General features: G+C 39.4%; 1 protein-coding gene across 3 annotated transcripts in view; it reads left to right on the top strand.

The window, feature by feature from the left end:
• The first annotated feature begins 566 nt into the window (after positions 1–566).
• srrm3 (serine/arginine repetitive matrix 3) overlaps positions 567–23,410 on the top strand; it is an 84,649-nt gene continuing 61,805 nt past the window's right edge. Inside the window, exon 1 of one of the 3 annotated variants that reach the window (XM_058627433.1) lies at positions 567–856. The gene's annotated coding sequence lies outside the window, so the exon portion shown is untranslated. The remainder of the gene's footprint in view (positions 857–23,410) is intronic. The other 2 variants (XM_058627434.1, XM_058627435.1) reach the window with 2 other exon arrangements.

Below are 23,410 nucleotides of genomic sequence, written 5' to 3'. Positions count from 1 at the left end.
GTCTACTATCAGCGTAAAGTGCAATTTGCTTTTGCTTTCCATAACAGTCTGGATTTAGGTGAAATATATTTTAATTATGCTATTTCAGAGGGCTTTTATTTTAGAAATCTTACCGTAATGTCTAGTATATATAAAGATAACGTCAAACAAAGTGGGGGCTAGCTTACTTAACTACACGGTTTTTTGAAGTGGACGCTGGCTCTACTGCACTCATTTACACAGGTCACGTGAGGAAAATCACAGGTGTAAATAATCAAATGAATTATGGCTGCGTTCCATTTCGCTCTTTCAGTACCGAAGTGCACGCTGATCTGACTGGCAGGAGCTGAACACAGCAATTGGTATGAGATTCAGAACACCTGTGCTTTTCCTGCGAGAACATGCTAAAATGGCTGCTGTGCATAGGGTCACACCAGTGAAGGTGAATTGATTTATTGTTTAATTTACTATTTACACCTGTCCCAGGTAACTCTGTCACTACAACGACAACGTCAAACACGGTGATAATGGGCTCATTGGTCCGAGAAGAGGACGTGAAGCCCACGCTAGGTGACGCTCTGCCTGTGGTTTTGACTCCATGCTCCGTCCGTGTTGCAGAGGTTCATCCGCTCCGACAAGGGGCGCTAGTTTTTTTTTTCTTTTTTCTCTTTTTTTTTGTTCCACAGCTCCTCCGTGAGCTGTCCACTTCAGCACCACTAGCAGAGAGCGGAGACACCGAGGAAGAGGAAAAGACTGACTGAGAGACACGGCGCACAACATCAGCACCAGCACCGAACCCACTCCCAAAACACTGAAGATAGGCACAGATTCCCGCAGATTTTCCGCCACAGCCGCGAGACACAGCTCTGCGCAAAAGGTAAGAGTTTCCTCAAAAAGCCGTGATAGGATTAAGTTGGTGAAAACAAGGCTGATGTATTAGAATAACGGGCTTCATCACGAGAGACGAACCATCTCTCCTTCCCTTCCTGGTTCGTAATCGCCGTATGAGCGTGTTGAGTCGGTGTTTACGTTTGTTCCGCTCAGATTTATTCTGTGTTTCGGTTGTGGGAGATAAACACGGTCACTTCGGAAACAAAGAGCTGACGGGAGACCGTGTTTTGTTGGGCAGCCTCTCCGTCCTCGCTTTGCAGATGGTGTTGTTTTTAATAACTGCTCCGTTTCCTGCAGCTTCACAGTCACCAGCTGCCGTTTCTTTGCCTCCCTGCTCTGGGACATTTGGCCTCATATTAGCGCTGCTGCTGCTGGATAATTGTTGTGGTGTGAAATATGTACAGATACAGTCCTCACTCAGTTTACACATGGTGATTCTGGATTAACAAGCCAAACAGGGCGGTGGATGAAATAATACACCTAACGTGTGATGCATATAATCATTAAAATAATCATCATAATAATAATAAAGAAATGAGAAATCAGTTTAAGAGACGAAGCAAAAATCTTTTTCTTTAAAAACCTTTATTCAATCATTCAGTCCCCTGCGATATAAATCTCTTTTCTACAAAATTGGGAAGCAGTTCAGTTAAAATTATACAGTAATACAAAACAGAATGCATAAACAACAGGAGAGACAAAGACCAATTCAATTGAAACTGGTGCAATTCTATATCATGATACCTTTTAATCCTAGATTTAAAAAAAAAAATCCAAGAGGATTATATCTTTGAAGGCAGAGCCACACAATTCTGAACAGCACGTCTGTGTGAATAAAGGCAAAATAGAGGTAATAGCTGGTTGATGTGTATTAATGAATAAAAACAGAATAAAAGTGCACATCACTAGGGACTGCAACGATTATTCAATTAGTTGATTTCTTAATTAATCATCAACTATTTTGATAATTGATTATTAGGTTTTAGTGATTTTTCAGCTCCTTAAATGTGAATATTTTCTGGTTTCTTTGCTCCATTTATCAAAAAGAAATACTAATCAACTTTTTTGGCAAAACAGCACTTGATTAGTGGAGAAAATAATGACAGAGAAATCGGTTATAAAAAATAATTTCCCCTAGATGTCGCACAAATGTTAAAGTGTATTAAATAAATAAAAGCAATACAATGCAAGAGAAAGCACAAGTGGACAATATCACATAAAAGCAGATCTGTAAAAAGATGCATAGATTAACTTTAAAGACATTAGAAGGAGAAGGAGAGGCAACCGAAAGAGTGTAATGCAGTACTGCAGCATTACAGATGCCAAGTGACGTAAAAAAAGAAAACACCAATAATGAGCTCTCAAACCCCAAGAAGTAGAGGACGACTTAACACTGAGAGAAAATGAAATGGGGGGGAAAAATAAGAAGTAATGGATGATTAAATCCAGAAGAAGGCAGCAATGCAACATTATGGATATCAACTGCAGTGAAAACCAACCAATCCACAATCGAGTGAGTCCACCAGCCTTTACCTTCCATATGTAACGTAGGTCATTCCAAAGTCGAGGGGCTCAAACAGTTAAAGTGTCATCACCTTTTAGATTTATAAGCCTCCACTTTGGAACTGACTGAATGATCCAACTGAGCATCTAAGGCTAAGAGTTGGTGTTGTGTGGAGTGATCAGTAAAATCGGTTCTTAAATATGCAGAAATTACCCTAGACTTTGGTTTGTGTAAAAAAAAAAAAACCCTCATTACTATTCAGTATTCTTTGATGAAGAGTAAATTTGATTCGTTTTAAATCAGATGATATCCACAGGCACTTTACTGGAGGCTGATCATGTGTTTTCTAACTGAGGCGTCTGACAGGCTTCACTGAGCATCACATAATTAATATTGTTTGAATCCTGTCATCCAGCGCTGGCAGGTTAAAGCCTTTGGTCTTGTGAGCAGCCGGACTGAAAATAGTTCTTGATGTTGCAGAGTTTTGCTGCTGCCTGAATCTGGATCATTGAAAAGGACAAATCCACGTAGTGCTGCAACGATGAGGCAGAAAACCGTACTGGAAGAAATGATAGTTTATTCATAATTGATCCTTTTTAGGTAGACATTTGATGTTGATGTTTTATTTAATCCGTATATATTTAAACACATTAAGAAAACATTAGATATTCACTTTAAATTGCATCTCTGATAAATTCTGTATCTTATAAAATGTGTAGAAGTATATTTTAAAGAGTTTAGAGTGAGCTTCATTTTTAGTGCTTTTGTTGTGATGGCTTCTGCAGTTTTCCAGGCTGTGTAAACCTTACTGTATAAGGAACACAATATTGTATTTGGATCTTATAGAAATAATAATGGGCTCTTCAATGCTCCATAAATCCCTATAGGGAAGTACTTTTGATGAGTCTTTGGACACAAAGCTACTAGAAATTATTTATTCCATTTGCTGACAAAGAAAGTGTGCCACTTTTCTGATATTTTCAATTGTTTCACTCATTTTTCAAAACAAAAATAATAACTCAAGGACAATATATATATTGTATATTGTGTGTGTGTGTGTGTGTGTGTATATATCTCTCCAAAGTAAACCGTCCCAGCCAGTTTCACTCGCTGAGTGTTGCTGCTTGATTCCTCCTCGCTGCTCAAATGACTGAGGGAAACTTCTTGTTACCCTTGAAGTTACGGCGGGATAATAGCGGCGAAAGCCACGTTTAATACATTTACTTTGTGTATATATGTGTGTGTGTGTGTGTGTATGTGTATGTGTATGTGTATGTGTATGTATATGTATGTATATATATATATATATATATATATATATATATATATATATATATATATATGTATATGTATGTATGTATATATATATGTATGTATGTATGTATGTATGTATGTATGTATGTGTATATATATATATATATATATATATAGATCACAGAATCGTTGTTTCGTGATATTATTGGTATCGTGGACCATGTATCTTGTGTGAGGTACCCTGTGTATTTCTCACTTTTCTAACAGTTTCTAAACCTGAGTGATCGATCCACTGACAAAATAATCACCTGTTCAATAAATAATGAAATTGACCACGAGCTGCAGCCCTGACGAATGCCAAAAACTAACCATCCCTCATGCGCTGTCAGATTACTCAATATCACACATGGACAGAATGTGGCCCCGGGGCCAGGTCTGGCCCGTGGACCAGCTTCATCCAACCCACGACGCCCTCACAGGAAAACAAAATGATCCCCAAAAATCAATAAAAGGCAGCACATTAAAGCTTAGGTAGCTCAGACAAACGTGCTGCCATCGATGCAGCAAACATATGATGAGGCAACACTTTGTTTAATCACTGCACGTGCAGACTGAATGTTTTAGTTCCCACTCCTGCGTCTTCACATTGAAATCATGTTACCAATGAAACAAAGATTGACTTTTATTTAGGGTTCAGGTCAGAGTTACTTCCTGTCTATCACCACCTATGCGTAGTACATGTGACTGTTTTGTTAAAGGTGCTATTTGTGTCTGTTTAATCTCAGATGTGGGTGTTTTGTAAGAGATAGAGACTTGTATTTCTTTTTAGATATGAGGTATAAAAAGATGGATTAAATTTTAGATCCGTTGGAGATTTAAAATTTGATGTGCTGACATAATTCAATGTGTGGCTCTTCGGTAACTTTATCAGTGTCAGTAGGGTACTCTGGGGGGAAAAAAGCTCTGCTGTTTGATGTGCAGTTGTGTGGTAATCCAAGTATACATTCAAATATCTACGAGAAATTATTCAGTTTGATTTCTTTATGTTGAGCAAAAAAGAAAATATTCACATTTGAGATGCTCAAAAATCAGACAGCTTAATAAATAATAATAAAAAACACTCAAACTGATTATCAAAATAGTTGACGATGAGTTTACTAATCAATTAATAATCAATGAATTGATGAATCATTGCAGCCCTATCTACTGTCAGCATGACTGGCTTGGTCTTTATGAATCAGTAATTAGTGCTCAATTTATGACACACTTAGGGTAAATGGAAAATGTCAGCAGGAGGTTTGAGTGTGTGAGAGAGGACCAAAACATGAAAATGGGGACAAATCCACTGGTCCTCATGTTCTGTTACCCCTAAAAATGTTTTTTTGTCGGTTAACCCGTTAACACCGAGCGCATCACAGACGATATGTTTGTGCAATTTGCATTGCTGCAGTTACACAACGGTTTGTGCTATCGGAAAAATTCCAACAGTTCTGAAAGCTGAGAAGTTGTATGTCAAAGCCAACATGTGGTTATAATGGTAATTTAAACTCGTGCTGTTGCAGGAAGCCAGTGAAGCAGCATCTTTGTCGCTAGAGAGGAGAGAGTTGGAAAAACGCCTGCACATGGTTTCCCTTTTTTTGGCCTGTTTTTGGACTTTGAGGCAAAGACCCAAACAAATGATATTTTAAGTATGTTGTATACTCAAATTTCAAATATAACGCGCACAATCTTACCGTAGTTGTGTTCATATACTGTACAACTACAGTGTTTTTGTTTTTCTTCATTTTAAATTGTTAATGCACTATTTTAATGAGCAGTAAATTGTGAATAACTGCCAGAAATTGAAAGTTATTCTGGGAAAATGTACAAAAGCCCTTACTGGCAGGACATTTTCTTGCCCTTTTTATGGTTAAAATAAGCAAAAAAGTCCAGATGGACATTTTGAGGCTTAGGTGTTTGAGGGTTACCTGATTTTAGGGTCAGGCTTAGAATTGGGTTTTGTTTAGGATTAGTTGTGATGGATAAGGTTATAGGTTAAAGGGCCAGGGAATACATTATGTCTGACTGTCCTCACTATGATTGCTGCACAAGTGTGTGTGTGTGTGTGTGTGTGTGTGTTTATGTTGACCAAATACTCGGCTGCATGGGACTTAAAGCACCAACTGTGTCCGTTAGGCCAAAGTCAAATACTTACAGTGTAAGATCTGAGGAAAATCAGTCTTCCATTTTGTCAGTGCGTGGCTGTTGGTGAGATATAGTCGACCCAGGTGAGGTAAGAGGCTGACAGAGGGATTAGCTTGTATTAGGATGTTTGCTGCTCACAGAGGTGTGAGAGGAATGTCCGTCACTCTTGCTCTATCTACCTCCGCCGTCTGTTTTCCTGCCCAAGGCATCTGTCTTCTGCCTGCTCTACATTCACGTTGTTCCTAGACAAGCAGTGAACCCCCCCCCCCACACACACACACACACACACACCCACCCACCCACCCCGCTCTGCAGCATCTCACTGCTTCTCCTTGCCGTCCTTCCTCGCCACATGCAGCCGCTGTCAGAATCCCTACCTCCCCGTGCTCTCCTCTCATCCCGCTGGCAGACACACATTTCTCCTCCTCCTCCTCCTGTCCTATTTCCTTCTTCAGCTCTTCGTGAAGGGTGAAGCTGCTGTCGGTGAATCTGAGCTGAATGGTGGGAGTTGCACCAGGAGGATGGAAAGGTTAGGGGTCTTTAGCGAGTACCATTCCCCCCAGGTTTCAAAGCTTAATAGGCAGACATCGTCATCATCTGATGATGTGGTGTGATGGTGTGTTAAAGGAAAAAAAGAAACATTCACATTGCTGCAGTGTTAGAGCACTCATTCAGGCAGAGTCAGGTTCACAACATCCTAGGGTCGTGCGTTGTCACTGTAGGTGGTGGCTCCTTTTATATTTTTTATTTAAAAAGCTTGTCATTCTTGGTTTCCATCTCAACCAAGAATAGAGTTTTACTGCTGTCATTTTGCTAAGTGGAAGTGATGAACACTTAATCATTTTTGGCAATTTTTGTAGCAAACTTGTATCATGTCTTGTGCGTCATCACTGGCAACTTTGACTCAGCTCACCATTTGTTTCAAGGACATGTGAGATAGGGCTGTAACTATTGTTTTCATAATCCATTACTTTATTATTATGATTATTTTCTCCATTAATCGAGTCCATAAAAGGTTGAAACATTTTGATCTGTATTTTTCAACACTGGAAATGATGATGTTCTTAAATGTTTTTGTTTTTTTTAAGTATTAATGACTTTTGTGTTATATGGAGCAAAGAAACTAGTAAATATTCGTATTTAAGAAGCTTAAAAAAAATCAGAAAGCTTGTTTTATTTCCTTAAAAACCCTCAAACTGATTAATCGATTATCAAAATAGATGACGATTAATTAAGTAATTGTTTCAGCCCTAATGTAAGACATGTTACGCTAATAAGAACCTAAATCTAATCAAAGTTATGTATGGAGAACTGGATAAAAACACAAAGTACAAAAGTAAAAAGTGGAAGTACCTCAAATTTGTTAGAAATTAAAGTCACCTGTTACAATATTACTTGAGTTAAAGTCAAAGTATTTGTCTACTGCATGTGAGTAAGTACTGTATTTAGTGTAAAAGTATAAGGAATGAGATGGTATTGAGTATTCTAAAGTTTATTTATCACATAACGGAAACATTGCAGTTGTTTGTGTCCTAGAGCTCATACCTTTTTGAAAGGGTTAATCAATCCTATACATGTCTGTCCATTTCTTATAACAGAAAAGGGAAATAGTTTATTACTCTGCTCCAAATCGTCCAAAGTTACATCAACACCCGTCTTTGAAGGTTCAGGAGTTAGCTGTAGGCTAATGGACTTGCTTGAGTGGAAAACTTAACCCCGCTCAAGCAAGTCCAGTTGTATCCCTCCACCACATTGTTGTGAATTTCAGTGCCGTGTGATCCTGCTGACAAAGACACGAGTGAAAACACAACCTTTGTGGCAGAAATAATTACAGCTATTTATTTTAGTTCATTCTAAATTTCCGCGCTAATCCTTTGAGTATTCTGCATTAGGAGACATCCTGATGCTGTTACCTCCAGCCATCTTGTAGTTGAAGAATCATCCGCAGCAGCAGCAGCGGCTGAGACTGAAATACAGTGGATCAATACTCAGCACATTCTCCTCTGGCTCTGGTCCTTGAGAGGCTGTTATGAGTTCTGTGCTGTTGCTATTGTTGTGGTGTGTTGTTGCCGTCATCAGGAACCTGCAGTGGCCACACTCACTGGCAGAATGCAGCACATCTCTCTCTCTCTCTTCCATTAAGGTTACCTGAGATGTTCTGTCCTCTGTAATCCTCCCACCACCTTAAATGTGTGGTTTTAAAGCAGGAGTTGTGTTCAGTGCTTGGGCTCACAAAATAGCACACCACTCTTCCCATGTTAAAGCACATACATTTTTAATCCTCTACCCTGAAGCGCGCACGCACGCACACACACACACACTGCATTTCCTTGGTGTTTGTGCTCCTACCTAAGAAAGCTTTTTTTGTTGTTTGTATATTTTCGAGTCTTACCATTTCCATTTAAACCACAACAAATATTGAAGTAGGCTGATGTTCTGTATATCAGGGTTTCTCAATCCTGGTCCTAGGGACCCACTGCCCTGCATATTTTAGAATTGATTCAGATAAATAGGTTATCAGGCTTCTGCAGTGCTTGCTGATGGGCTGACCATTTGAATCAGGTGTGTTGGAGCAGTGAAACATCTAAACCATGCAGGGCATTGGAGAACCCTGCTGTATATGTACCAGTTTTTAAGCCTCCAGAATTGATGTTTTGGAACTGGAAGTTCACCTGAACCTGGCCAACTATTGTCCACTCATATTGTCTGTGTTTTATCATCAGTTTTGCTCTCAATGGGGAATATAATTTACAAAATTGACATAATATTATATTGATGACCAGAAACTAGTGATTGAGGCTATTGACTCCTCATTAAAATGTTCACTGACATTGTAAAAGCAGAGAGAAATAAGGTAAGGTAATTATGGTAAGGGCAGGAAACAAAGATCTGTGTTGTCTACCAGTCAGGTGGTGTGATGACCCACTAGGGGCCTGCAGTGTAATCTATCTATTGAACTCTAGGATATCCTAATTTCTGATCCAAAGTGACAGTCCAAGTGCGTCTCAGTGCATGTAAGTGCATCTTTTTTTCCCATCCTCCTCATGTCCTCCTGAGATCACACTTGTCATCCAAAGGTGATTAAATTCTTCTCTCGACGGTCTGAATTGGAGATCTGTACGTCTGAAATACAACATCAAGTTCAAGATCAGCCTCCTGTTGCGTAAAACATTTAAGCAACTTGGAAGATCAAGAGCACATCTGCTTCATCTTCTGATCAAAGGCCGCATGGCCCAAGATTCATTCTCATCAAGAGAAGAAACACAAGATAACATTTTGATTGAGGCCTGAAAACAGAATAATAAATTCAAAATTTTTAGGCTTGTGTTTCTGATGGACTTTCTGCCCATTGATACCAGCTGAACAAGAGAATCCTTTAATTCTTAGCGCCTCATAGATCTATTTTTGCTAAATTAAACATTAGCCTTATTATCTGAAAATGTTTTTTCCCACCAGGCAGACTTTCTGTGAGATGTATGTGTGTGTTACTGAAGTCAGTACTGTCGTGAGAATCTGCAGCATTTTTCGAGTCCAAGCCTTTTGAAGTTGTCACTCAGTTACTGCTCAAAGGGCAATGTCGGACTGCTTGTTAGCCATCGTTGGGCTTCGTGCATACGTGCATGTGTGTGGTACTGTCCCCGAGGGATCCCCTTCCTCTATCCCACTGACTTCAGAGCTGCTTTGAAGTTTCTCCAAAGACGAGAGGTGGAGGGGGAGAGAGAGGAGAGATGGAGACAAAGAGGGGCGGGGGAAGGGAGCGCAGGAAAAATTCTTCTTTTTTCCCTTGCACTCACTCCGGCTCATCGTCGAGCTGGTTTCCCCTTATAATATTGGAACGATGTCGCAGTCTGCGTGGTATTATTTTGTATGACAAACGGTAGCTGTGTTGTCGAAGTGAACACGACTTGTGAACTCGGAGAGAAAGAGGGAGAGAGTGGTTGAAGGCAAGAGAGCGGCGTGTCGGGAATTTATAGCATATTAAGGTGGTTGAGTCGCTGCTCACGGTCAGCTGATGAATAATGGAGGGGATCAGTGTCTAGTTCCATCAGGTGATCCTGGTGTACTTTTCCGGAGTGCAGTGTATGTTTGCGTGTGTGTGTGTGTGTGTGTGTGTGTGTGTGTGTGTGTGTGTGCGAGGGTGAAAAGAATAGAAAGGGAGGCACAGTGAGAGCAGCTGCTGCTGCACCCAACACACCCACAACACAAAACCATCTGCTATCCCGACTCCAGAGTACTAACACACATGCGCACACACACATTCTTTTTAAGATAAACGCACACCAAATATACAGACATGGAATAATTACTTTAGGCATAAATTGCAATCAATGTATTCTGCTGGTTTACCAGAGGGTGTGCATGACTCTGCCGGTTGGAAAAATTGAATGGAATCTATGGAAAAAAACTGTTTCTCACATGATTTATAACATGAGTTAATGCTCTCAACTGCTAGATTCATGTGATTATTTTTCAATAGCACATGGTGTTAGTTTTTTAAGTTATCGTTTAGAGGATATCAACTGATTTGGCATTATCATTTAGCCCTAAGTGAATGTGTACACTGGTGGATTATCCTTTCTGCTCCTCTATTGATGCCCTTGTGCTGTCAGCTGAGAGTCACCCTTTACTGATATTTGGCTCTTTTTCTTCCTGGAATATCTGAAGGTGGTGGAACGGTTTCTACTGCCCCCTGCAGCCAGCCTTAGGATCTATGTGTTCCCTTAGCATTTGCCCTTTCCTAAGAACTAGAGCCAGAAGCTGCATTGTTCTGTCTTCTCCACCAGATCCTTTGAGAGGCTTCTTTTGTCTTGTAGCCTGGAGCTCAAGAGACTTCAGGAACTGCTGGATGGAGGTCCCAGTGTTGCCTCTTCATCCAACTGTTTAGTCTGTTTTTTTCCCCTCAAAGACAGATTCTAGTCTCTTTTCCCATGGTACAGTCTATCCAAACACAATAACAACCCTAGTTATGGTGGTAGTTGAGAGCATGATATCTGGCTGTCGGGAGGTTTTGTGGTCCTGAAATGGAATGTCAGGCTTGCTCAGAGCATTCTTCTTAGCTCTTCCATCTTCACAATTTTCTTTTCCTTTCCTTCCTGGACCAATGTCATCCCAGCCCTCCTCTGCCTGGCTAGGGCATTATGCCAAAAATGTCCTCCCAGTCATCCTCTTCCATAAAAACATCACTCTCAGCTTCCTCTCCAATTAATGCCACAGATATAGGTGACAGTGGTGACGAGATATCCTTCACAACAGTGAGTAGGCTGCATTGCTAACTTCGCAGCTCATTTAAACGGAAATGCGATTCATTTTGCTCCAGTCAAACCCATAAAGAGAATACTGTGTTGCAGATGGTGCTGTATTTCAAATGGTCATTCAGAAGGCAGATAGTTGTTGTGCAGGATAAGATTGTTATTGTTTTAGAAGCCCCACCGTGGTGACATATGCGATGGATAAATCAAAACAATGAGTAGGAGGTCTTCCGAGTCGTCGATCCAGAGCTGTCGTAATCAAAGCAAACGTGGCTTAGGTGGATGAGAGGATCGAGCCACGATAAAGTGATGACTCAGGATGTAGCTCTCACATGAGGAAATGAAATGCAGCCTCAGTAATGGCTGAATTACTAACTCCTCTCCCTCTCACCCATTGAAAACTCTATTTATAAGAGTAAACTAATCTAAACCTCCACCAGCCCCAGCTTGGATCACGTACGGTTTTATGAATAAACATGGTTTTAATTACCCTGGAATGTTGTTGATTGTGTGAAATGACTGACAATGCTTCACCGAGTCAAACTGGCAGATGACTAAATGTCATCTGTGCTGAGCTGCATGCAAGGCACCGTTCCATTCTGTTACCCCAGGAGAGACGGGGGAGGGGGGGGGGGGGTAAAAAAGGCCAAGAACACCGAGGGAAGAAAGCAGGAAAAGGGGATGCTGTGAGTGAAAACTGTGCTTGGAAGATGAATGCAGGCTCTGACCTTTTCCATCATCTTTTTTTTTGTTGTTGTTGATGGATACTGGGAATTCATTCTGCAAGCAGTGCTTGCTGCAGTCTTCTGCTATTTAGACTTTTGTTTGTTTTTTAACTGTCAGCTCAGGACTGGTGTTTGGATGGATTTCACCCAAGTGTAAAATCTATACCTGTGCATGATGATGAGTGATCCTGTTCTATCAGTCTTTCGGTGTTGCTTTATATGTTCTACAGAGTGATGTGCATTCAGATCAGCACATCACCTCACTTCTCCCGGTCAGAGATTTGCACAGCTGTTATGGGGGAGGGGTGAATCTATCATGTCCTCCCCCAGATTATGTAAAACTGTGTCAGTGCATGTGTATGTGATGAAACTCTTTCCGTCTCATGGCTCAGTGTCATCGGAGTTATGGGTAAAGGGTGCTTGTATATAATGAACATGCAGTTTAATAGAGAGAGCCAAGTGTGAGTGAGTGTATCATTCAAAGCTATTTCTGCAGCTGCTTTAGTTTTATTTTACCCTTCAATTGTTCTTGAACTTGGGTTACTTACTGCCTAACAAGACCTGGAAGCTATTTCTTTTTTAGAAGAACGAGGGTTTAAGAATAGCAGGGGATAGTTCAGACCAACAGAAAAACATATGCTGTGTATTCATCATGATTTGGTTTGGTACAGTTTGGAATGGTAAAGGCCAGGCTTGTGTTTCAACTGAGAACAGTACTTTTACTTCAGTAGGCAAGGTGTGGGCTGTACCCAGTGGCCGTGTCGCATGACGTCGTACTGGTGCGACAACAACAGACGACAATATTCACCGTGACACGAGAGAGGAAGCCAGCATCTCTTTTTTCCCTGCACGGTTTGAGGCTCTTTGTCTCAACAAGATGTCAAACTGTATGAGAATAGACTGCAGGTGTTTAAATAAACACCGGTCGCAAGGGAGTGACGTTTTTCTGGCACCCAATCAGTTGGTTGATGGTACCGTACCATTTTACTCTGATACCCCAAGGGAAGTTTTTAAGTTGAAAAATGGAACAGTTGTGGCCGGTTATTTTAGTACTTACTGTACCAAACTGAAGCGTTCCACTTGGTGAAAACATGGTTATATGCACACCTCCTAAAATGTTGTATGAACAGAAATGAACAAAAATTCACACCGTATTAATAATGTAGAAATATGAAAGACTCTACAGGAATAGCCCCAAGAAATGGAGCAGGAGTGAAGCTGTGCATAAAATGATTACACACTTACAGGAATCCTTGCAAATTAGTTTTTTTTTTTTATCAATAGCATATATTATTTTTAAATAATCCTTTTCTAAATCATAATGTATGACTTAAATATACTGAATATTATACGTAACTAGTGCAGTACAGTCTGACTCGCCGTCTTATGCATGGCACGTTGTCCTCTCTGCATTGGCAGGACTGTCAGAAGTGGCTCATTTGTCTGTCACATTTTTTACTGATATCTCTTGCATTTCTAAACACTGTGAGCAAGTCAGCACTGCACACAGTGGTGCCCTTAATAAGTCACCTGCCAAGTTTTAAGCCTGTCAAGCAAACCGTTGGACAGTTATGCGATTAACAGCCAGATGGGCAGACAGACAGACATACATACAGACAGACAGACGCTGCTTAAATTAATAAAGAGATGACGCACATCATCTGCCGACTCCCTTTTGTCTCTGTCCTTAGTCCTACCCCTGTTTTGGAGTTTGAGAGAAGGAATAAAAGTAAAAGTACTTTTATTAAACCTTTGTTGACATTTTTATTCACGTTTCTCCATATATTGTATTATGAATAAATGAAACTGAAGTGTATGCAAATGCCAAAGGTATTTGCCGAGTGACTGAGAGAGACCACATCGTTCACCATAGGGTGAAATTATGTGTTGAACAGATATAACATTAAAGAGTCATCTGTCATCTGTAGCTGCTCCCCGCTGATATCAAACAGACTTGTTTTAAAGGGAAAACTTCACTGAATCATTTATTCAGTTGGTAATTAACATTTAAAGGGTGAAATTTAAAATTTCCATGAGATGTTTTTGCTATTTTAAATGAGTGGTGTTACACGCCATAGATATACATAAAATCTCACTTACGACGTTAGTGTTGTTAAATGCACTGAGCTCTTGATACACTGGTATTGTCAATCTACAGTTGCCATAAAAAAGACCAAGAACAAAATAAAATGAGTGGGCGTTGTCATTGCACATACTTTGTTGAATGGGTTTTTTCCCCAAAGCTAGTCCAGCTCTTTTTGGACATTCAAATGATTATACCACTGACTTTTTTAGAAAATTCAAACTGAACAGCAGACAAATGAAATTGGACAAAAGAGGTCACTCACTGTGCCAGTTCACACTTAAAATGGCTAGATTAAAGTCCAAAAATGAACTATTTCACATTCCTATTTCATTTAAAATTCTTTTCAATAGAATCTTCATACTTCGCTTCTGCTGTGACTGAGATCCAGAATCTTTTGTTTTTCAAACAATGCGATTTGCATAGAAAATGCAAAAAAAAAAAAAAAAAAATCCATAAAAGTGTTCCAAATACTCTAACAAACTAGCTAGTAAAAACGTCAGTACCACTCCCATTAGCCACACGGGGGAGAAATGTGGGCAGTGGTGACTCTTGGGACTTTGTAAGATTCGCTCAGTTTAGTTGTTCACAAAATGTATGAATGTGTTTTAATGCATGACGCTCAGAGAATGTGACGACTCTTGTTTGACACAGAGCGAGCCTAAAATGGCTGCACCTGTCAAACAGCAATGTCTGTGTGGCTCAATGCAACTGTCCTCCTGAGAGAGAGCGTCAGAGTATACAGGTAATGGCCAAGGATAGTGGACTGTGAATTATTTACGAGCGCTATCAGACAGTGTCTGTCAGCCACAGCCCCTGACGGAGAATTCAAACCTGATATTGGACTGATATGCAAGAGGGGAGTCTTGTATCTGCTGCTTGACAGAACCGCTCTGTGTAAAATCAACAAACTGTTACTGAGGATTAGCAGTACGAACAGACTGGTATAAAGTCGCATGTACTGATTTATTTCTGATGTTGCCAAGAGGTAATCACACAAAGGTATTTACTGTGAATCCTAGTCTGTTTTAATAAATAATGCAGCATTACGGTTAAATGCTTTTATTCCGGGAACCTTTCAGCAGCGTTAATGCAATGCATGAATGTCTCATTGGGAATCATGCCCGAACTGAAATGTCTGCTCTCCGTCATAGAGGTTAGGTGCAAATGGTGAGTGAGTGAGAGACTGTGTGCGTATTCAGACACAGTGTGGTTGGTTAAAGCTGATGAGTATGTGAGTATTGTGCAGACACGCTTCTGCATCTTTTCTGCTGAGTGGTACTTTAGGCACGCTGAAGTAACACATTATTGCCGTCAATACAGGACGTTCTCTTAACATCTCACGCAGTCTCCTCCCTTTTTTATGTCTCCAAAAACCTCTGTCACTGCTTTGATCAAGCACCCACAAGCAATTACTCACACTAAGTGTATCCAATATACAGTATGAAAGCACTGGCAGAATGGGAGGCCTCTTCATCAACATCTCTGAGAGGAAAATTATTGCTTGCTGCCGTCAGTACATTGGTCTTTTGTGTGCGCGAGAATAATTTTTTAGGTATTTTATTTGCCTTTACCTGAGTGTAGGCATCGTCAATAACCAGTTTCAAGGTGAACCACGATATTAAAAAGTCAAGGTTTCAAAACTATTACATTTTTCTTTCATATAATGCAGTGTGTAAAAAGTAGAACCATTTATTGGTGAAGCTGCATGTTGCTGCTGTATATGTGTCCCCCCCACTCTTCCCTAGTGTGTTTAGAAATCCTATGTATTATTATACCTATGGCTATTATTAAAAAAATATATGGTGGCCTCCATCGAACTGACCTGGCTCATTCTAGGGGTAATGAGAAATGACAATTCATACAATCAGCTAATTGTACGATCGGTGTATCATTAAATGATGAAATTTTGTTCTTTCAATAATCAGTATCAAAAATCTGAAAATGAAAACTAGCTTATTATTTCATTATTTCTCACTCAATAAAAACCAAAAAACGGTAATTTAGGAAATGAAAGAAAAACAAATTGGAACCAGATCTGGATATGTAATTTCTTCCCACTTGCAAAGCGGCAGTCATCATCTTGCTCGATTTGGGTCGGCTTGTCTCACATGTTCACACTTCCTCCTCAGTCTCAGTTGTTTGGGTAACTCCCAGTAAATACCATGGCGGCGCTTGAACCATACACCGATTTAGTCAAGGAGATATTTCCACCACGCTGCATGTATCAGACGCAGAGACACATCGTCTTTGAGAGTTACACAGGAAAAAAACTTGCCATGACTAAGAGATTGCACACTTCCTGTCTCTCAAAATAATTTCACCAACATTTTACACACCGGACCTTTTAATGTATGAGCTGTTTTTACTGACTTTTGTTAAAGTTAATCACACTATCAGAATCCCAAACTGCCTCATGCCCACTCGAGTATGTATGTCCATTACTACTGTTTTGTATTTTGAGTACAGTTTAAAAAGGAGATATTTTAGTTTTTAACTCATTGCACCATAAAAGATACTTTACAAGTTTTGGAACAAGAATAAACAACAACATATTTTTTCTGATTAAATCCAATCGTTACAACATGTTGCCTTGTGACCCTCATACAAGAAGTAATGAAAGTGGACACTATCTTATAAGAATATCATAAAGGTATGTCATATTTAATGTAAAAGTAGATAAACACTATATTAGTATCTGCTGGTTTGTCGTTGCTAAGCTACCAAAACTCAGTAGTGGTTGTAGTGTATGGATTTTCTTTTGATCTGTCACTCAGCGGTAGCTTGATTTATTCTTCCACATCATTAAGATCTGTGTTTTAAACCCAAAACATGATTTTCAATGAAATCATATTTGTAAAAAAGCTTTGATTTGTCTCTTAGTTTAATCCAAAACTGCACCAGGGCTTTAATTTAACTTGTGCAGATGCTGCTGGGCGTGGAGTATCTGTTCAGTTTACCCCAACTCAAAAATGAAGGAATGGTGTAAGGAGCTTATGAAAACATGAAATACTACAATAGCTTTGTGTAACTGAATCGTGTATTTGTGTGTTACTGTTTTTATTTTGCCAGAGCATAAAGGCGAGTGTATTGTTTACCCTTTCATTTATTATTCAGTCTTTACAAGGAGACTGTTTACCTTCAACTGAGAGACTTTAAGTGACACAGAGTGTAGCCTTGCTTTTTATTCTGTGCAATTGCGCACTGTTAAATTGAAATTGCCAGCACCTGGATGTGCATTTAAAATGGAGAGTGTGGTAATCTGTAGGAAAGGATCTAGTTTTAATTGGTCTGCACCTGCAGTAATTGTGTAACACTGTTTTTCTCTTGCACACACTGTTGTACTGCGGGTCCTTTTTATTATGAATACTTTGCCACCATCAAAGTTCCCCCTGCCTCAACTAATGCAATTAGTAGATTTAGAGATTCATTCATAAAAGTATAAACATGCAATTTCCAGGACCATATGCTAACGAGGTGGATTTAAATGGATGAAATCAGTTTCCCCAACAGAAATCCCGTCTGTATTGTTCAAGTAGAACACTTTTTATCTACTGTAGATTCAAGAGTCTTTATTGTCAATTCTGCTTTTATTTATGTACAATACGTGCAGAGAATCAATTTTGTTTCGCTTGGTATGAAGTATATAAAAATCTCAACTACTAATTGTACAGTATCCACAGCTAAAGTAAAAAAGTGCTTTTTGTTTGAATACATTAAAAATGGTTGTGTTACTGCGTCACCTCGACATCACCTCACCTCATACTTCTGCACCTGCCGCTGACAACACAACCATTTCTAAATCCACAGAAAGCAATGGAGCCTATAAATGTTCACTGGCTCTCTGCTGGAATTTCTTCTTGACTCGCTCATTATTATTATTTTTTCCATTGCACTCTTTATGGAATTAGATTTGTGTCAATATTTTCAAACAACACTTTTCATGACGCAAATAAAATATCGATTTAATCATTCAAAAATATTGTATTTTATTGTTTGAAAATACACTTGTTCTTTGTGCTGCAATTCTGACCATGGACGGGCCTTAGGAAGCTGCGTTCTGATTGGCTCCAGAGTTTTGGAGCGACAGCTCAATGGACCGGAAGTAGTCATGGGCCTGGAGTCACTGTCGATCTGGAACAAAAAAATCTAAAGTTCATAATCTGACAAATTATTTTGTCAGATGTCGACGGGGAAAACTTGGAGAACGAGTTCCAGACGGACAGCGACTCCAAGCCCCTGACTACTTCTTGTCCATTGAGCTGTTACTCTAAAACTCTGTAGCCAATCAGCAGGCAGCTTCCTTAGGCCCGCCCATGGTCAGAATCACAAACAAAAAACCAGGCCAAAGAACAAATCAGGGAGTGCAAAGAACAAGTGTATTTTCAAATGCTTAAATACAATACTTTTGAATGACTAAATCAATATTTTGTTTGCTTCGTGAAAAGGGTTGTTTGAAAATAGACTCTAATCTAAAGAGTGCAATGGAAAAAAAAAAAAAATTAGCCAGTCAACTAGTGATTCCAGCAGAGAGCCAGTGAACATTTGTAGTCCCAGGCTTGGGGGAAAATGTTGGGCTCCATTGCTTCCTGTGGATTTAGAAACGATCGTGTTGTCAGCGGCAGGTGCAGAAGTATGAGGTGAGCTGATGTTGAGGTGCCGCAGTAACACGCTTGCTATTTAGCGCGAGCTGTGACAGCAGGCGGAGACATCAGTCAGAAGATGGAGATAAAGTGGGACATTTTACTATTGCAATTGTGTTCTCGTCAGAGCATTTGTTGCTGCTCTGTACCACGGGGACCCACTTATATTAACCAATCTGATAAAAGAGAAACACTGAGACTAGACTTTCTATCTCTGAGGCTCGGAAGAGCCGTTAAAAAAAAAAAAGGGCTTTTGTTAACTTACATTTCGAATGGCTGCTTCTGTGAATACCAGCTTCTTCTTTGCACTCGGAACGTGACAAAGCTTTATGGCTTTCTTACATCAGCGGTGTCGACTTTGATACTCCACAGGGCTGTTATTGCCTGATAATTGTCTTGCAGCAGGGAGGATATATCTCACCTCAGAAGACACCGTAGATCAGAAAGACAAATAAATGCCTCTCTCACAAAGGCGTAATTTAAAAATCTGTTAATAACTGATTTGCTTGCTGGATTCGTCTCTGTTAGTTTTATGCCAAGAAATATCTCACTGGCAGAAATGGTTTTAGTATTAATAAATGTCAGCCAGAAATGTTTTCCAGCATGCAATCATCCCGACCAGCTTGCAAAAGTAATTTCTTATTCCTTATTTATTTCATTATATTTATTTATCTATAGCTCTACCTCTGGTGTTTACTTGTGAGTAGAATTTCCCTTTTCACCTATGATTTGTTCTGGCTTTCATGTTTTAGTTGTGCATATTGATGTGTGTGAATGTGTCTGGTGTATTTATTCAAAGCCCTTTGTTATATTTTATCCTTCATAAATAAGTACAAATTAAATCAACAAATTGATTAGATTCATTATGGAATGTTTTTCATAAGAATATTGCAGAAAACCAGATGCAATCTTACGTACTGTATTATGCTTTATTTTATTGTGATCTGTTCACACAAATGATCACATCCTCCCCTACAGAGCCCCTACAGAGTCTGTGAGGGAAAGTTACCCGAGGGTGTCACACGGGAGCTAAATTATTGCCAGCCAAGGTTATTATAGTTAATGAAAACTAAAATTGAAAAAACATTTTCCTTAACTGAAATAAAAATAAAAAAAAGAGGTTCAAAAACCCAGATAAACAACTGAAAATGAATTCTGTGTTTATAGAAATAACTTAAATTGTAGTGAAAATGTGCTTAGTTTACATCTTTGTAAATTCATTTCATACATAATCCTTTTGGGTTCATATGAAGTGTGTTTATTTTTTCTCTGCTGGCAATTTTGAAAGGTTGTATTTGAGACAATACTTTTTGCCAACACCTTTTTGCATCTTGCACCTGGCAAATGCTCAGAACTGTCAAAAACTAATAAAAAACTAAACTAAAACCAAGCATTTACAAAACCTTCTCTAAAAACTAAAACTAAATCATTTTAAAAGCAAAAAGTCAAAAAAAAAAAAAATCCAAAACATAACCTTGTTGCCTTGGCTCACCACCAAGGCAATTTTTTTTTAACCTTTTTCTAAATTTTGAAACGTCTATAGCCATGTTTCGGTACATACTGTGGTACTTATTGTTGTGTGTTTCCATTAGGAATAGTACGAAAATAACCGTCCCATTATTTGGTACCCTTACTTTGGGGTACCAGAATAGTAAAATGGTACGATCAGGCTACAACCCACCCACAACGCCACTCTCTTGCGACTCTTTCTTTAACGCTCACAACATTCACGTTCTCATAGAAAGCTTGACTTCGTTGTTGTCACATTGGTCAGTCGTCATGCTACGCAGCCATTGGGCACAGTCCACATCCCGCCTACCAAGTAAAAGGTACTGTTCTCAGTCAAAACCCAAGCCTGACCTAGGGCTTTACCATTCCACACAGCATATTTTCGGGTCTGGAACCTACACACAGATATTTGAATCTTCAGGTTTTTCAGGGCCCCGTCAGAGATACACTTTTGCTTTGTTTGATGAAATGGCTCCCATACATCGTGACTCTCATCTGTATTCTGCCCTCAGTCCTCCATCCCCATCGATTTACCCCCAAAGTCTAGAGCACATCTTTTGCTGGATTTAACAGGCTTAGCTGTCAGGGGAAATTTCATGCCCAATGCCTTTTTCCATTAGGGAAAAACTGGTGAATCTACCTCATTGGGGGCATGCAGCTAAAAGTTGTGGTTCATGAACCTTATACGCTCTTTTCTTTCACATTAGGAATGAGAATGTGTGTAAGGTCACACACTTCACTAAAGACAGAGAGAGAGCGACTCCATGTTCTATATTCAACACGTCGGCAGCTCACTGAGGAATAATGTGTACACAGTTCGAGGCGCTGGATCATAGGCCTCCAGATTTGGCTGTTGTGGACTTGTTTAAAGAGACTTTTCTTGAGGATTTATTCTGGGGGCAGCAAGTGTGATTACAGACAGCGAGTGGGAAATGTGAAAGATGGACATGATAAGAGTGAGTGAGTGAAGTAAGAATCGAGGTCGTGTTAACTGCAGTGCAAAGTGTTTAGAAACTGATTAGTGAGTTTATTCCGTGGTAACACACAGCTGTCACTAACTTAAAATACACTTATTGGATGTTTTTAGTGGAGATCTGGCTGAGAACATCAATACCACTCTATATATGAAATAGGGCAGTCACTCCTTTCCACAAATCAAACGAATATTACATGACATACATATTCAAATCACTGCTCAGGACAGTTTAGCTGATGGACCATTTAATATGGATGTGAGACCTAGCTGCAATTAGAGGGCCCTTCCTTTAAATGAGTTTTTAAGTTTCAAGAGTGACACCGTCTCTCCCCTAAACTCAAACTGATATGAATTATTCAGATAAAAAGTGATGGCACTAATGTGAAGCCTGAAGTCAGCTTCCTCCCACATCTGTACATGAAATCAACCAATCAGCACAACAGAGCTCACTCAGTAACATGTTATCTTGTTTGTTTAATATGAACAAAAACCAAGAGTGTAAATATGACCATTTGCTTTTTGTGTGAGGGTTGTGGTTGCGAGGCAACCAGTGCTTATTTCAACAATTTATTGTGCATGGACAACAAGATGTCTTGTATAGAATCCCCCATAAAACAGCAAATTATCATTTTACAATTTTAGTACAGATTCTATTATATTCAGAGGTGGAACTTAATGAATTACATTTACTTGTGTTTCTGAGTAGGTTTTTTTTGTACTTTTTAAAGTCATTTTACTTTTACTGAAGTATGTTTTTTTTAAGTACTGTACTTCACTACGTTTTAAATCACATCCGTTACGGAGTAAAAAAAATGTTTGCGCAGTGAATGATGAGGACAGGTGAATTGGCATTAATTAAGGTCCCTGAGTGAGTGTTAAAGTTAAAGCATTTGTGACCTTTGACCCATTTTGAATGATACATTAGGTCTTTACATATTGTCAGCACTTTAATTTGTAAAGGTTTGCCTTTAATTAAAAGCAATTCATGTGAGATTTGTGTCCCCTTGCCCTTTTTGCACGACACAAAAAAGAACCCCAACCTTGTTAAAAAGTAACTTTTACTCTGAGTACATTTTAAACAAGCTACTTTTTTACTTTAATTGAGTACATTTTTAGACCAGTACTTTTACTTGTACTTAAGTACATTTTTATCAAAATAGTGGTACTTTTACTTGAGTAGAATATTAGTATAATACACGGTGAATGAGAGGTTTCATCGTCTGCGGTATATATATGTATATATATATATGTGTATATATATATATATATATATATATATATATATATATATATATATATATATGTATTATAGTAAGCAGCTGGCTGTCAGTGTTCTTCTGTCTCCAGCCTTTATGCTAAGATTTGCTGACTGTTGACTGTTCAGCTATAAAAGTGGGATAAATGTCATCATACTCCCCACAGACAGTGAATTAGCATGTTCCAAACATTTGCTTCAAGTCACTTGTCTCCTCTGTCGGTCTCTAAATAAACACTGCGTTATGTCACTGATGTGACTTTGAATTCCATAGCAGGGATTGTTGGGTTTCCCCCCCCTCTTCAGTCTTTTCTCAGATCCACTGTAGACCCAAAACACAAGTGAGACAGATTTGAGCAAAGACATCATTTACTGCAACATGTTCTTCACTGCAGAGGAGGGCTGGGTCCAGATGAGAGGATCTGTAATATGTCAGCTTCAGTCTGACTTGGCTGTATAAAGTGTTCACATGTTACAATACATAAAATCATTTTGGAGCTTTGTGACAACAGTGTTGTTGTTTATCACAGATCAAATAGCAGTCAAAATGCCACTTAGAAGTTGTGTTCATTGTCATAATAAGATGTTCTCAGGCCTGGCTGAAGCAGGAGCAGCTCAGTAGGGATTTAAGCCAGGGCGCTGGGCAGGAAACAGATGGCATTTGTGCAGGGAGTGGGGGCGGGGTGGGAGGGAGGGGTGCATGCACAGACAGACATGGTGATTGGCCAGAGGATATTACAGCCTGGACACACTCATCCTCTGTCCCCTGCCTCTCAGGGGATTATTGAGCCATCATGGATGCTGCCCATATGGACAGCTGCAGAAGGGACACGACACTGAGGGAATAACTTAGTCCCACTTTTCACTCTTTAATGTTTGAGGACCATGTTTGTGTTCCAGATGTTGGAAAGCAAGTTCGATTTCGTCATAGCCAGCAGTACAAAAAAACATAAAAAAAATCTGATGTCTGTAGCTTTCACAGTGCTTTAATTAAAACAACTAATAATTTAGTTTTTTAGATTAATTTGCTTGCTCATTTACCAGCCTGTCTCCATTCTTATGTTCATTATGCTGAATATGATTTAATCGATTTCAATGAAATTGTCCTTTCATTGCATTCCTTTCTTTTCTCCATTCAGCTTCTTGCAGTTGTCAGGC

Source organism: Solea solea, chromosome 4 (genome assembly GCF_958295425.1).
Source record: "Solea solea chromosome 4, fSolSol10.1, whole genome shotgun sequence".
In the NCBI taxonomy this organism is placed as follows: Eukaryota; Metazoa; Chordata; class Actinopteri; order Pleuronectiformes; family Soleidae; genus Solea; species Solea solea.
Note: the sequence above shows the minus strand (reverse complement) of the source record. Positions and strands in the feature narration are given on the sequence as shown.